At 39.4% G+C, this 15,681-nt stretch overlaps 1 protein-coding gene across 5 annotated transcripts in view; it reads right to left on the reverse strand.

Annotated features, from left to right (window-relative positions):
• Window positions 1–15,681, reverse strand: part of LOC124784509 (tRNA pseudouridine synthase A) — a 116,947-nt gene that overhangs the window by 98,442 nt on the left and 2,824 nt on the right. The gene's annotated exons all lie outside the window — the stretch shown is intronic.

Here is a 15,681-nt window from a genome sequence, read left to right on the forward strand (position 1 = left end):
TTGTAATAAATGTATATTTTATGTTATGTACATGCATTAATGTTGTGTTTTGCATAATTTCATGTATGACTGATGGAATCATTCTAGGTGAGCTGCATTTGACATCAGACAGCCACAACCACGCTGGTCCACCACATATGAACTTCATACGGTTCTACTCCAGTAAAGGCAAGCACAAGAATGACATGCTAACTCATTACACACATTAGTCTCGTCTTTGTAGATAATGTCTGGGTTAGGAATATTTGTAGATTTAGTTGTTATATGTTTTAGTATATGCAGAGTGATTTGTGGTTTTTTTTGTTGATGTGTTCACAATTGTGGAGAGATATTCTGGGGTATAGAATATGATATGTATTTTCATGGGGTAAAGCTGAATAGTGTCCAGAGTAAAGACATTAAAAGAATAGTGAACAATTGAATTCTTATGGTTAAAACCAAATCACAATTTAAGGGGACCACGCCGTGGTTCAGATCGAAAAAAATCAATTTTCGGTTTTCATCATATTTAGATAGAATAAGGTTTTATTCAAGTACTCTGAAAAGGATTTTGCTGAAAACTTTTTTTTCGAGCATTTAAAGAGCATTTTCCTACCACGTGTGTTTATGTGCCATGCCCACTTTTCTGTCACCTACTTTTCTGCATATATTTTAGATCTTTATATCCCCTACATTGCACGTTAGGGATTTTTTTTTTTTTTTTTTTTTTTTTTTTTACTCCCGAGTGTGTTGGCTATCCTTGGAATGCAATGGTTGGTATTCTTTTGTTTCTGCTGCTTGTAAACAACACGCTTTCAAACACACGGCTAATGTTGTTCAAGTGTGATAGCGAGTAGTTGTTATACTTACGTTTGCAGTGTTTGTTTACATATGTTTTGTTGTGTTTATGGAAGATGACGACATGTAAAGGTATTCTCAAGAAATGACAAATTAGAGGAAACAAATTTACAAGGCTTACTGTGCAAGAGGTTATGTCGCCTGGCAACGATGTTTCTAATTGTAATTCTTCAACAAGTGCATCATCAAAGAAGCTCTCACCATTTCAAGAGAGTTACAACAAATTTACTGTAAGTCACAAGGGGTGCAGTAACATTATTATAAATTTAAGAATATTATCAGATGTAATTTCTAAATTTGTACAATGTATACAGTGTGGTGAGTCACAGAGTGTGAAAATTTGTGAGAGTGCCAGTGGGAGAAAAGGCCTAGCAACTGCTTTGGATTTAATTTGCACTAAATGCTCAGCTGTGATTTCATTTATGAGTTCTTCAAAACCAGATGCAAGTGGCCCTTATGTAATCAATATTAGATTAGTTTATGCCTTACGAGCCATTGGCAAGTGCGTGGCTGCAGGAAGAACATTTTGTTCAGTGATGAACTTACATCAACCACCAAATAAATTCAAAAAACTGACTGAAATATTAGAGAAAGCTGTATGTGAGGTCAGTGAGGAAAGCATGAAACTGGCTGCTAGGGAAGCAGTGGAAGAAAATGATGCATGTTTGGATATTGTAGTTGCACTTGATCGAAGTTGGCAGAAAAGAGGACATACTTCTCTGAATGGAGTAGTGACTGCCACGAGTGTAAACAACAGTAAAATGTTAGATGTGGAGGTAATGTCGAAATATTGCAAATGTTGTAAAGTGAATGAACATAAAGAACACAACTGTGTGGCTAATTTTAGAGGAACAAGTGGTGGTACGGAAGTTCACGGAGTATGAACTCTAAGCCATATGGAGATGCCATTATTAGCAAAATAGAATGTGTAGTCCAGGTTCAAAAACATTTGGGAACAAGGCTGAGAAAAAACTGTTGATATGAGAGGAAAAGAATTAGAAGATGGAAAATTGTTGACCGGACAGAGTCGGTTAACTAAAACAAATAGAAAACTTGCATGTATACTAAGGGCAGGCAATTAGGAGAAATAAAGAAAATCTGGAGGTAATGAAGAGAGATGTTTGGGCCATATTCTTCCATAAGTCCTCTACTGATGATAAGCCATGTCATGGACCGTGTCCATCAGGAGAAAATTCGTGGTGGAAATACAATAGGGCTCAGCAACTGGAGAATCTTATTCTCACCAGCATTCTCTTCCTGCTGCCGTTATTACAGCAATTAAACCTATTTTCAGGAACTTGGCTCATCCTGACCTTCTATGGAAATGTCTGCATGGTCTTCCTAAAACTGTATTTGTATTTGTAGGCAAGCATACAATGAAACTAGGAGTTCATGATGCTGTTATTACATTCAATTGTGGTAATACTGGAAAGTATTGGGTACGGAAAAAGCTGGGAACTAATCCTGGCGAAAATATGATCGCTGGGCTGCAACAATGCGATAAAATGAGGCTAGCCGATGCAGATAGGTCTGCATCTAATATGGCCAAGAAAGCAAGACAAACATCCAGGAAGGTAAAAAAAAAAAAAAGGCTGGAAGACCTGCTAGAGGCCAAAGAAGGGACATCATATGAAGCAGGACAGTTTTAATTAACTGAAAGTAACAAATTTTAAAAGTTTTTTTCTTTAAAGTCAATTTTCTGCCAACTAAAATTTTCCATATATATGTCCCATTATATCAGAAACTATCATAGATGAATCAATGTATTTTCAAAGACTCTGCATAACATAAAAAGCCACCTCTGGTACACCATTCATCAATATTCCCCCCTTAGGAAGTCCACAATAAATATTTTCTGCCGAAAAACTTAATATTTTTTGTTAATAAATTTAAAAAAGTATTTCTTAAAAACTATAAAATGGATAAAGCAGATTTTATTACAGTTGACTCTATTAGCATCATGTAACATACAGTAAAAATATTAAGGTCCTGCATTTTTTCCTGAAATGGCTCAAATACTTGCCTAAATTAACACGGGTTAGACAGGCAGGAGGTGGTCCCCTTAAAATGCAGAGGGAACAGGATGCGAATGTGCAGCCCGTTGGTGATGAGCAAAACCCAGGGCAAGCGGTAGATGCTAGCCAAGGAGAACGCAAAGATCCTATGGATGAGCTCTTAAATAAAATTAAACTTTTGATGAATACTGTAGCTAGTTTAGCTTCAGAACAGTCTCACATGTCTGCTATTCAAATGACTATGTCTGCTACGCAAGCGAATATTTCAACAACAGTTGAAAATTTAGCTTCGGAACAGTCTAAATGTCTGCTACTCAGATGAAACTGTTAGCTGAGCAAGCGACTATGACTGCTGCTCAAGCGAATACGTCAGCTGCGCAGATGGCTATTTCTGCAAATGTAGGAGCCATAGCTATGGAACAGGCAAATATGGTGGCTAAAGTAACAAATCTGACCGCCACTGTGAGCAATTTAGTTACAGAACAGGCATAGTTAGCTGAGAAAGTGAAGGATATAACCAATAAAGTGAATGAACTGCCCACAATGGGAAGATTTTGTTGAAGTATTAGCTGATGTGAGTACTGTGACAAATGAACAGACAGAAATCAGGAAAGAAATAAATAGTATGAAGCAAACCCATGAACAATTTCCAATCAAAATAAACAATGTAAACAGTGAAACTGAAACCGTGCGGAGGGGAGTCAGCGAACGGTAGAAGTATAGGTACAAAACCTGGCCTCAACAGTAACAGAAATAGTGTCTGGATGTGAAGGGCGAATGGAATGAAAGTTACAAGAAAAAACCCGGTAGTTTAAGCAAAGATTAGACAACTGTGATATTTTCTGTTGTTTGGTATCTAGGAAGGTAGAGAATATAGTGAGTGAAGGTCTACCGTTACCTCGCCAAATAGGTCACGAGTTAAAGGACGTTCACGAGCAGATAGGAACTGAGTTCCAAAGATGGAAAGGAAAAGTTACACAGAATTTGCAAACGTGCACTCAAAGGATAGAAGAACTGCAGGGATACAAGCCCAAACAAACAGATGTATGGAAGTAATTGACCTATGAGTGATTATGCCAGATCTATCATGGAAGAGAAAATGTTAAAGCATAGGCAACTCCAAAAAAAAAATTTCCAGAGAAGTCGACATTAAATCCTGTCGTATTTATCACACAATTCAGCGGAGTGTTACCACCAGCTTGGTCTGATCAACAGAAAATTGAATATATATCAGGTTACATTAAAAGTGGTGGTAGTCTGTGCGTGACTGATGTAATACACAAGTGTCACACCTACGAACAATTTGAGTACACATTCCTCAATAATACTGGTCAACAGGCATTCAGGAGAGATTGAAAAAGGAAGTACATAACCCTTCTCTTACCGAAACGGGAACTTAAGGAGATACTTCGAAAAATATTTGAATAAAGCAAGATGTTGAGATCAACCAATAGATCACAAAAATATGATAATGATCATCAAAGCTCAGCTTCTGATGGAGATAAGGGAAAAACTGCTGCATGTTTCAGAAGATATTCTGGAAAAAGTCATGTCTGCAGTAGATTCAATCAATTTGTTATAGGGGGAAGAAAGAGGAAGAAATAATTACAATAAATCCTATCAAATGGAAAATAGGCAGACAGTTTAAAACAGTAATAGCAGAAGAAAGAATGTAAGACACATGGATAATTTTCATCAAAGCAATACAAATAATGGTTATAACAATGGAGAAACTGTATGGAACAGCAGAATAACGGAAGCAATTATGAGCCGAACAGAAATGGACAGAAGCGATTTGAAAGGAGGTACAATTCTGTATATAATGACTGTAGAAACTGAGGGCAAAGTAATCAAACCATATAAGAAGTGAGGCCAAGGCCAACAAATAATCAAGCATGGTGAGAACAACCACCGGTCGTAGTTGAAGCAACCGATGACAACAACGGACAGGTTAGACCGGGCAATTGAAGCTGAATCTGACCGGATTACGCCCCAGAGGTAATGGGGTGCAAGAAATCACCTGAAATTTTTTTTAGGTACAACGATGGAATGAGGACCATTGAGGAGTTAACAGAAGACGTAAATCCTGGGGAACAAAATTATAATAAAGTGCCAATATCAGCAAACTGTGCCAAAATATTAGACATGCCTATCAGAGTAATCTTGGATACCAGAGCTGTGATACATGTGATCTCCAACAATTTATTTGAACAGCTATCCCAGAAGACAGAGTTACTGACATTGCCAATACGAAACTGTAAATCATTGGAGCCTTCAGTACCCACCTGCAACCAGACTGGATACAGACGTAAGAATAGGAAATACAGCGATAAGCTGCATGTTCCAAGTAATTTAAAAATTAATAGAAGATTGTATCATTGGGTTAGAGACTGTGAGGGAGAAGGACTTAAAAACAGACTTCTCGACCAGTAAAGTCAGTTTTTGTGATAATAGGGAAATGGTACAAGTTGATCTGATCAAGGAAGAAAGGAGCATTGGAAATTACTGTCCTGGGCATAGTATTAAGCTCATTAGAAAAGAAAGGAGATGTAAACATACAGAAGAAGTAAAGGAAAGCAAGATACTGGGGACAGCAGAACAAGTGGAAGAAAAGGCTTTGCTGATGGATTGGAACATGGACAAAGTGATCAATCGGTAGATCTTTTGGAGAAATATATCCAGGTTTTTTAAGAAAAGCAAGGAATTTACGTGCCATTTGGAGGTGTTTCCTCATGGGGTGTATCGTAATAAATCATATAAGCGCTAGTAAGGATTTTACCTCGCCTAGGAATAAAAACAACTTAAGGCATTTTTGGGTTTAGCCTCATTTTTCTGACGGTTCATAGAAAACAAAGTTATGAATGCAGAGCCATTAGTAAATTTGCTAAGAAAGAATGTTTCTTGGCAATGGACTAATGGCTATCAGAATGCTTTTGAGAAAATCAAATACGCTATGGTAAATGTGAAATTTTTGCATCATCCAGGTATGGACTTAGATATTCGCTTGATGACAGATTCTTCAAATGTTGGATTAGAATCTTGTCTTTTCCAAATTAAGACAATTAATGGGCAACCCTAGTTCTGCCCGATAGCTTTTGCAAGTAGAGTATTGTCGAGTTGTGAAAGAGTACACAAAATGCGTTCCATAAGTAATGCGACCAAATTCATAAAAAATCATTTATTGAATATATTCGTACAAGTAACCAAAATTTTTTAAAATCACACCCTGTTGTGTGGATACACTTCTGGAGGTGGTGTTTCCATGCCTGGAAGACATCCTGGAATGCCTGGAATGTCCTTTAGAGCTGATGTAACATGCGCCTGGATGCTTTCAACCGTGTCCCAATGTTTTCCTTTCATGACTCCTTTTAACTGAGAAAATGAAAAAAAAAAAAAAAAAGTCAGCAGGAGCCAGGTCAGGACTGTAGGGAGGCTGGGGAACCAATGGGGGTCTTGGTCCTGGCAGTAGAAAGCTGAGTTCACTGTCGTCCCAGTAGGAATGAACTCGTGGTGGACAATGTCTCTGATGTCAAAGAAGACAATGAGCATAGTTTTGATACTGGACTTGCTCATGAGTGCCTTCTTGGGATGGGGTGGCAATGGTGTGTGCCACTCTGAACTCTGCCTTTTTGTCTCAGGGTCGTACTCAGAATCCACGACTCATCACCAGTGATAGCTGAGTTTAAAAAAATGAGGATCATTTTCACACATTTCCAACATTTCTCAGAACCGAAGCACTCACATGTGCTTATTTTCGTTGGTCAACACTTTTGGGACGAGTTTGGCACACACCTTTCTCGTGTTCAAATCTTCAGTCACAATGTGGAAAACAGTTGTTTTTGACATGTTCAGAGTTTGTGCTATCAATTGAAGGCTCAGCCGTCTGTCAAGAGTTCAAGCAATTGTGCACACATGTCACATTTTCGTCGGCTCATGCGGCTGATGGCCGCCCACTGTGAGGTTCGTCGTTGACCTCCTCTCGGCCTTCCATGAACGACTTGTGCCATCGGAAAACTTGTGATTTGGAGAAGCAATCAGGCTCATGCGGCTGATGGCCGCCCACTGTGAGGTTCGTCGTTGACCTCCTCTCGGCCCTCCATGAACGACTTGTGCCATCGGAAAACTTGTGATTTGGAGAAGCAATCAGTCCCAAAGGCATGCTGAAGTAATGGAAACGTTTTGGTGGCGGACTTCTGAAGTTCAATGCAAAATTTTATAGCGTACTGTTGTTCTACAGAATTATCCATTGTATCATGTTACATAAACTCAAAACTGAGTTGACGGAAACGCACATCCTAACTCTCCAGCAGCTCGCAGCCAAATGAGACAAAAAGCATTTTGAAGCTAACACCCTCGTCCACTTATCCCAGCCGGTTACAACACGCCGTGGTGTACTGTTGCTTCAGAAAAAAATTGGCCACATTACTTATGGAATGCATTCTGTATACCATGACTGAGCTGGAAGCATTAGCTGTAGTTTGGGCTTTCAAGAAGTTCCATTATTCCTCATATGGGGCACAAACAATAGTCTATTGTGATCACCAAGCCCTCAGCTTCTTGCAGTTGTGCAAGGTGCTCACACCGAGATTATTACAGTGGGCAATGGCGTTACAGGAGTATTGATTTCACGTATGATATATTAAAGGAAAGAACAATCCAATTGCAGATACCCTATCTAGGCTGCCAGAAGGATTAGAGGAGGGTGTAGATACACTGTCTGTCAGCTTCTTGGATGTATAAGGGGCATTCAAAAAGCAACGAGCTGGAGGTGTAATTACAGAAACCAATACCTGTATGCTAGCAGTATTGACCCTGGTTGTTGAGACACCTGTCCCACTGTGACACAAGGCAGTTAATGGCTGTCTCATAAAATTCCCAGGGCTGTGATGTTAACCAGTTCTGCACGTACAGATGGACGTCGTCATACACACAAGTTCAGGACAGGTTATGTTGTGATTCTTCTTTGACCCAGATGGCGCCCTTCTGATTTACTTCCTGCAGCATGGGACAACAGTGAATGCCCAGTGTTACTCGCAAACCTTGACTGCCCTTCGCCAAGTGATCAAATCAAAACGAGCAGGTAATCTCATCCATGGGGTCATTCTGCTCCACTCCTGCACAAATCCAAATGGAGGTTCTCGCCCACCCTTCATACAGTCTCCCTGTGATTATGCCATTTTTGGTCCCCATAAAAAGGCTCTGAGGGGCAAACAATTCTCCTCGGGTGACAATGTCCAGCTGCACATGCAGAACTGGTCAACATTGCAGCCCCGGGAATTTTATGAGGCAGCCATTCACCGCCTTGTGTCACAGTTGGAAAAGTGTTTCAACAGCCAGGATCAATACATCTAACATACAGGTACTGGTTTCTGTAATTATGCTTCCAACTCATTTCTTTTATAACACCCCTTATATTTACAAAACATGTGAAATTATATCCAATGAAAACCATAACAAGTAAAACCATCTTAAGAAAATTATTGCTGGAATATAAACTGCAAGTAAGGAAACCACAAGTTATTTATCAGATAATAGCGGTAATTTTACCTCATATACCCGGAGGAACACAGTGGAGCAAAATGGAATTAAACAAATACTGACATCATCAAGATATAATCCACAAGCGAGCCGAACTGAGTGTGTTTTTCACAAGCTAAATCGATTTATGAAGACATATTGTCCAACTAATATTAACATGGTGGATAGAATACCGCTTACACAATGCGTTTCACACCAGAGGAATTAATGTTTCAAAAGTAACAAAGGAATGAGTGGGTGAATAATCTATCAAAGATGCCACATGATAAGCCCACTTGGGAAGAAAAGATTAAGTTGGATTTATCGAAGATGGCTGAAAAGGCCAGAAAGAGAAAGGTAAAATGTGACAGTAAGTTAATGAAAGTAGAAACTTTTGCTGTGGGGAATAGAATGTCGCACACTCATCCACAGGCATATTTATTGAAGAAGAGGAGCAAGAAACAGCAATTGTTATTTGCTGGACCATTTGAAATAATGATTGCACATCATGAGGCATATCTATTGGCCTACCCAGTGACGGGAAAGGTGAAGGGACTTTATCCTCACCATGATATCAAAAAGTACTATGCAAAGTGAAAATTAGAATTAGTCCAGTCCCTAGTAAATATTGTATACATTAAGGAGATTTTATGTCACTGAGTTTTTAGGTGGAGGTAGCGTTAGTTAGATTTGTAAGTGTATTGATATTTGTCTTCAGCAGAACCACAGAAGGAGAGCTGATGCTGACTGTATACATTTATGTGTATATGAATAACTTTTGTGTTTATTTCCAGAACGAATTTTAATTTTCTATGTGTTCATGTTCTAGATGAAGCATAAAGAGTAATGTAGTTCATGAGCAATAGTGTCAGTAATTATGGTTCATCCCATATTTTGACGGGAAATGAGTCCAAGTAGCTCTGGACATTGAACTTCACACAGTTCTCTGAGAAGTATGCTAAGGCAGAATAATTTTCTGGAGATACTAGACAACAAAGAGCAGGGGTGTGCATGTGATCTTGTGGTTGGCTTTACTACAATTAGGTGGACGTTTGCTATATAACCAAATTTTCAGTGCCATGTAAAAAGTAAACTAACGGTGGCTGAGATGAGGTATGTTAGATTCGGATGCTAGCGAGAAATTATCATATATTAGTGGTTAAATGTTTGTATTACTTGAGCAAAAGACACTTCCAGTGAAGCAAGCTAAGTAATATGACACTGTACATAAGGGAATTATTTGTTGTTGTTGTGCTCTTCAGTCCAAAGGCTGATTTGATGCAGCTCTCCATGCTACTCTATCCTGTGCAAGTTTCTTCATCTGCAAGTACCTACTGCAACCTACGTCCTTCTGAATCTGCTTAGTGTATTCATCTCTTGATCTCTTGATTTTTACCCTCCAAAACTAAATTGGTGGTCCCTTGATGCCTCAGAACATGTCCTACCAACTGATCCCTCCTTCTACTCAAGTTGTGTCACAAATTATTCTTCTCCCCAATTCTATTCAATACCTCCTCATTAGTTATGTGATACACCCGCCTAATCTTCAGCATTCTTCTGTAGCACCTCATTTTGAATGCTTCTATTCTCTTCTCGTATAAAATAGTTATCGTCCATGTTTCACTTCCATACACGACTACACTCCTTACAAATACTTTCAGAAAAGACTTCCTCACACTTAAATCTATACTCAATGTTAACAGATTTCTCTTCTTCAGAAACGCTTTCCTTACCATTGCCAGTCTACATTTTATATCCTCTCTATTTCGACCGTCATACCTATTTTGCTCCCCAAATAGCAAAACTCATCTACTACTTTAAGTGTCTCATTTCCTAATCTAATTCCCTCAGCATCAACTGATTTAATTTGACTACATTCCATTATCCTTGGTTTGCTTTTGTTGAAGTTCATCTTATATCTTCCTTTCATGACACTGTCCGTTCTGTTCAACTGCTCTTTCAGGTCCTATGCTGTTTCTGCCAGAATTACAATGTCATTGGCAAACCTCAAAGTTTCTATTTCTTGGATTTTAATTCCTACTTCAATTTTTTCTTTTGTTTCCTTTACTGCATGCTCAATATACAGATTTAATAACATCAGGGATAGGCTGCAATTTTGTCTCACTCCCTTCCCAACCACTGCTTCCCTTTCATGCCCCTCAACTCTTATAACTGCTATCTGGTATCTGAACAAACTGTAAATAGCCTTTCGCCCCCTGTATTTCACCTCTGCCACCTTCAGAATTTGAAAGAGAGAATTCCAATCAAAATTGTTTAAAGCTTTCTCTAAGTCTACAAATGCTAAAAACGTAGGTTTACCTTTCCTTAATCTATCTTCCAAGTCATAGGGTTAGTATTGCCTCACGTGTTACAACATTCCTACAGAATCAAAACTGATCTTCCCCAAGGTCGGATTCTACCAGTTTTTCAATTCCTCTGTAAAGAATTCGTGTTAGTATTTTGCAGCCCTGACTTATTAAACTTATTGTTCAGTTATTTTCACACCTGTCAATGCCTACTTTCTTTGGCGTTGGAATTATTACATTCTTCTTGAAGTCTGAAGGTATTTTGCCTGTCTCATACAGCTTGCTCACCAGATGGAAGAGTTTTGTCACAGCTGGCTCTCCCAAGGCTATCAGTAGTTCTAATGGAATGTTGTCTACTCCCAGGGCCTTGTTTCAACTTAGGTCTTTCAGTGCTCTATCACATTCTTCACGCAGTATCGTATCTCCCATTTCATCTTCATCTACATCCTCTTCCATTTCCATAATATTGCCCTCAAGTACATCGCCCTTGTATAGACCCTTTATGTACTCCTTTCACCTCTCTGCTTTCCCTTCTTTACTTAGCACTGGTTTTCCATCTGAGCTCTTGATATTCATACAGGTGGTTATCTTGTCTCCAAAGGTCTCTATAACTTTCCTGTAGGTAGTATCTATCTTACCCCTAGTCATATATGCCTCTACATTCTTACATTTGTCCTCTAGCCATCCCTGCTTAGCTATTTTGCACTTCCTGTTGATCTCTTTTTTGAGACATTTTTTTAATTTCTATTTGCCTGCTTCATTTCCTGCATTTTTATATGTTCTCCTTTCACCAGTTAAATTCAGTAACTCTTCTGTTACCCAAGGATTTCTACTAGCCCTCATCTTTCTACAGACTTGATCCTTTGCTGCATTCACTATTGTGTCTCTCAAAGCTACCCATTCTTCTTCTACGGTATTTCTGTATCTTTGACTGAAATTTCTGAATTTAAATTACTATCTTGTTGTTCAGTTTTTCAAAATTAGATATTGCAGAGAAGCTGGGTGGCGTCGTCGTTCTCGCATGGAAACTGGGGTCTGCAGGGTCTGAATGGGCTCAAATGATTACTCTCTCCCCCATGACTGCTACCGGGATGCATAGTCGATGGATCGGGATCGAGTTGTCCCTCATGATGGACCAGGTGGTTACAGGCTCAAATTGGTGGGAACAGGAATGGAATGTGCTGGACATGAAACAGAATGACAAGTGTGAGCCTTCTGACCCCTTACTCTGAATTTCTTCTTGGGCCTGAAATTGTTAGTACATTGGCATGCTAACATGTTTCTGCACTGGCATGTTAGATTAGGATCGAGTTTTTCTTTACTCAGAGTCCATATCTGCCCCTGCAAATGTCTTACAATTTAAAACCTGGTTCCTAAATCTGTGTCTTACCATTATATAATCTATTTGAAACTTTCCAGTGTCTCCAGTCCTATTCCATGTATACAACCTTCTTTCATGATTCTTCTTGGCTATGATTAACTTACGCTCTGTGTAAAATTCTACCAAGCGGCTTTCTCTTTCATTCCTTGGCCCCATTCCATATTCAGCTACTACTTTTTAATCTCTTCCTCTTCCTACTATTGAATTCCAGTTCCCCATGATTATTAAATTTTCATCTCCCTTAACTATCTGAATAATTTCTTTTATCACATCATACATTTCTTCAATCTCTTCATCATCTGCGGATGTTGTTGCACTTAAACTTTTACTACTGTGGTAGAGTGTCTACCTTGGCTACAATAATGCGTTCACTATGTTGTTCGTAGTAGCTTATCCGCTCCCCTATTCTCTTATTCATTATTGAACCTACTCCTGCATTACCCTTATTTTATTTTGTATTTATACCCCTGTATTCACCCGACCAGTAGTCTTGATCATCCTGCCATCGAACTTCACTAATTCGCACTATATCTAAGATTAACCTATCCATTTCCCTTTTTAAATTTTCTAACCTACCTGCTCAATTAAGGGATCTGACGTTCCATGCTCCGATCTGTAGAAAGCCAGTTTCCTTTCACCTGATAACGATGTTATCTTGAGTAGTCCCCATCCAGAGATCCAAATGGGGGACTATTTTACTTCCAGAATATTTTACCCAAGAGGATGCCATCATTATTTAACCATACAGTAAATCTGCATGCCCTCAGGAAAAATTGCAGCTGTAGTTTCCCCTTGCTTTCACAGCCATTCACAGTACCAGCACAGCAAGACCGTTTTGGTTAATGTTACAAGATCAGTCAATCATCCAGAATGTCACCCCTGCAACTACTGAAATGGCTGCTGCCCCTCTTCAGGAACCACACATTTGTCTGGCCTCTAAACAGATACCCCTCCATTGTGGTTGCATCTACGGTATGGCTATCCGTGTTGCTGAGGCATGCTAACCTCCCCACCAATGGCAAGGTCCATGGTTCATGTGGGGGGAGGAGGGGGGGGCGGAATATGTGACTGATTAAATTGCATATGAAGTTATTGAAATATAGGCGCAGTGTAATTGTGCATGCCCACGGACAACCTGTGACTGTTGATAGGGTACAACCAATGCTCCATAATTAGGAACTTTATGAGATTCCATATTGTGTTGAGAGTGATCCACGGTGTAAGTCGATGAAAACAGGATATAAAAACAGTGACATTTAACAGAAGTGTTTGAAATATGACAGAATGGTGAAAAGTGAACAAAGAAAAACTCAATCTGAATCTAACATGCCCGTACAGAAACATGGTAGCATGCCAATCTACTAACAGTTTCAGGGCTAAGAAGAAATTCAGAGTAAGGAGTCAGAAAGCTCAGACTTTTCATTCTGTTTCATGTCCACCACATACCATTCCTGATCCGGATGCGAGCCCATAACCACCTGGTCCACCGCGAGTGACAACCCAATTCCGATCCGTTGGATACGCATCCCAGCAGCAGTCGTGGGGGAGAGAGTCATCATTCGAGACCAGCCTGCCCTGCAGCACTCAACTGCCCTGTGAGAGCGACCAATGTCACCAAGCTTCTCTGCAATATCTAATTGTGAAAAACTGAACAAGAAGATTGTAATTTAAATTCAGAAATTTCAATCAAGGATAATAATTACAGCACCAAAATGCGAAATGGGTATTGGAAACCAGGTTGGCTGACCTTACTCCCGGTTTTCCATGGTTTCTCGTGGAGGCTTTGCCCAGATTGGGAGGTCCGAAATCTAAAAAGGCCATGGCCCTACCAATGACCTATTGTCAACAGTGTTTGGTAAATGTAGGGAATGGTACTTGATAGCAGTCATTTATTAAATTAGGCTATCAAGTGAATTTTTACGTAAAGTTAAAGTGAAGACCATTCGGTTGAGAAAGTAATGCATACAGCTAGTATAGAGTGGGTTCGCGAAACATTGTAAACAAAATTTCGCTCCCATGGGTGGAGGACAATATTGAAATAACATAACGTACAGAATATGATGCATCCGAGAGAAAACAACTGTAATTACATAGGGGAAAATTTAGGCAGAATATTTGACAGTGAAACTGCTTCAGAATACACTGCTTTCAACTTACACAGTGGCCGACTGTTCATTTATACTGCTCCAGCTCCTTAGCCAACATGCACATTTTTAATCTTACCTGATAGAGAGACTGCTGTATAATATCCCTTGGCTCGTACTAGTGGTCAGGAATCGTGAATCGATCAGCTGGTCGGTTGAACGACCTTCCTATTGTTATTAGTTCAAAGTTAATATATATCACGAGGCAGTGTGTTTCGCCTGCCAAAGGGAACTATTTATTCCTTGACTTAGCATTGCTCCATGGCAAGCAAAAAACTGTAAAAAATTCATATGTGACTGGACTTTGTTGAGAGACAGGATAAGGAGGGGATGTGTATGAAGTGTGTTCAATGAAACAGTCATTGTTAGCCGCCATACTGTATAATTTGTTTCTTTTTTAATTCACAAGCGATATGTAACGTTAATGTGGAGTTTAGTAACAGCCATAATACAATCTGCTGCATTTCAAAGGTAATTTCGCGCATATTTATTTTTGATCACCAGATTCTGTGATGAACTGTAATGTACGACAAGCTTGTATAGGACTTCAAACGTTTGGTGGTCGATGTTTGCTGTAGAACCTGCTCCAATAACATGGTCAAAAGCATAGAGAAAGGTTTCTCTGCTACAACAAACCCATTTCACTTGCAGACAATCATCGAATGACCAAATGTTAATGGTAGTATCCCAATTCGAGAAGATCCTACAGAAGTTTTCTTTCTCTTACATTTCAAGAATTTTACAGGCGACCGTCGGAGTCGGTAGCTGCTTCTACACCACGAGAGTAACATTGACAGGCAACCGTCGGAGTCGGCAGCTGCTTCTACACCACGAGAGTAACTTGTCTATGTGTAGGAAAGTACATATACTGTGGAAATAGTCAACGTCACTCTGGAAATTGATATTGTCCTTCACAGACATACAAACAGAGACACTACACACACTAGTTCAATAACAAGTTTAATATAGCTGTGAGTCTGAACAACGTTGGTGGAAAGATTTTCACCACCAGTATTTAGTTAACAAAGAGGGGAAGTGAAGGCATAAAATTTCTGATCATCAGACTGTGGGCTACAGTTCTGTGTCAAACTGCACACATTTTTGCATCATTTCATTAAGAGAAGGTATCTGGAACTCTTGATGGCGTCAAGCTGACAGGTGGTATCGGACGCCTCCATTTACCCACCTATTTCATATGGCTAATGGTATGATAACCTCTGGTAATTAAACGCTGTCAAGAAAAGATGCAGTTACCTGTTGGAAATCAAAGTAGAAAACATGTACCCTATCTACTGCTCGCTCACTGAGTGTTTAGAAACAGCTGTTGACACAGCCTCTTGCGTTCCCATAATATCACATAGTGTGTGTTGCCAACATTGCCTCGCAAAACAAGTTAATAACTGCACTACCCCTGTTAAGACTCTAAAGCCATCACACTTTTGAGATTGTCGCAATTTTGAATTTGCCTTTCAGAAGGTGAC

Source organism: Schistocerca piceifrons, chromosome 1 (assembly GCF_021461385.2).
Source record: "Schistocerca piceifrons isolate TAMUIC-IGC-003096 chromosome 1, iqSchPice1.1, whole genome shotgun sequence".
In the NCBI taxonomy this organism is placed as follows: Eukaryota; Metazoa; Arthropoda; class Insecta; order Orthoptera; family Acrididae; genus Schistocerca; species Schistocerca piceifrons.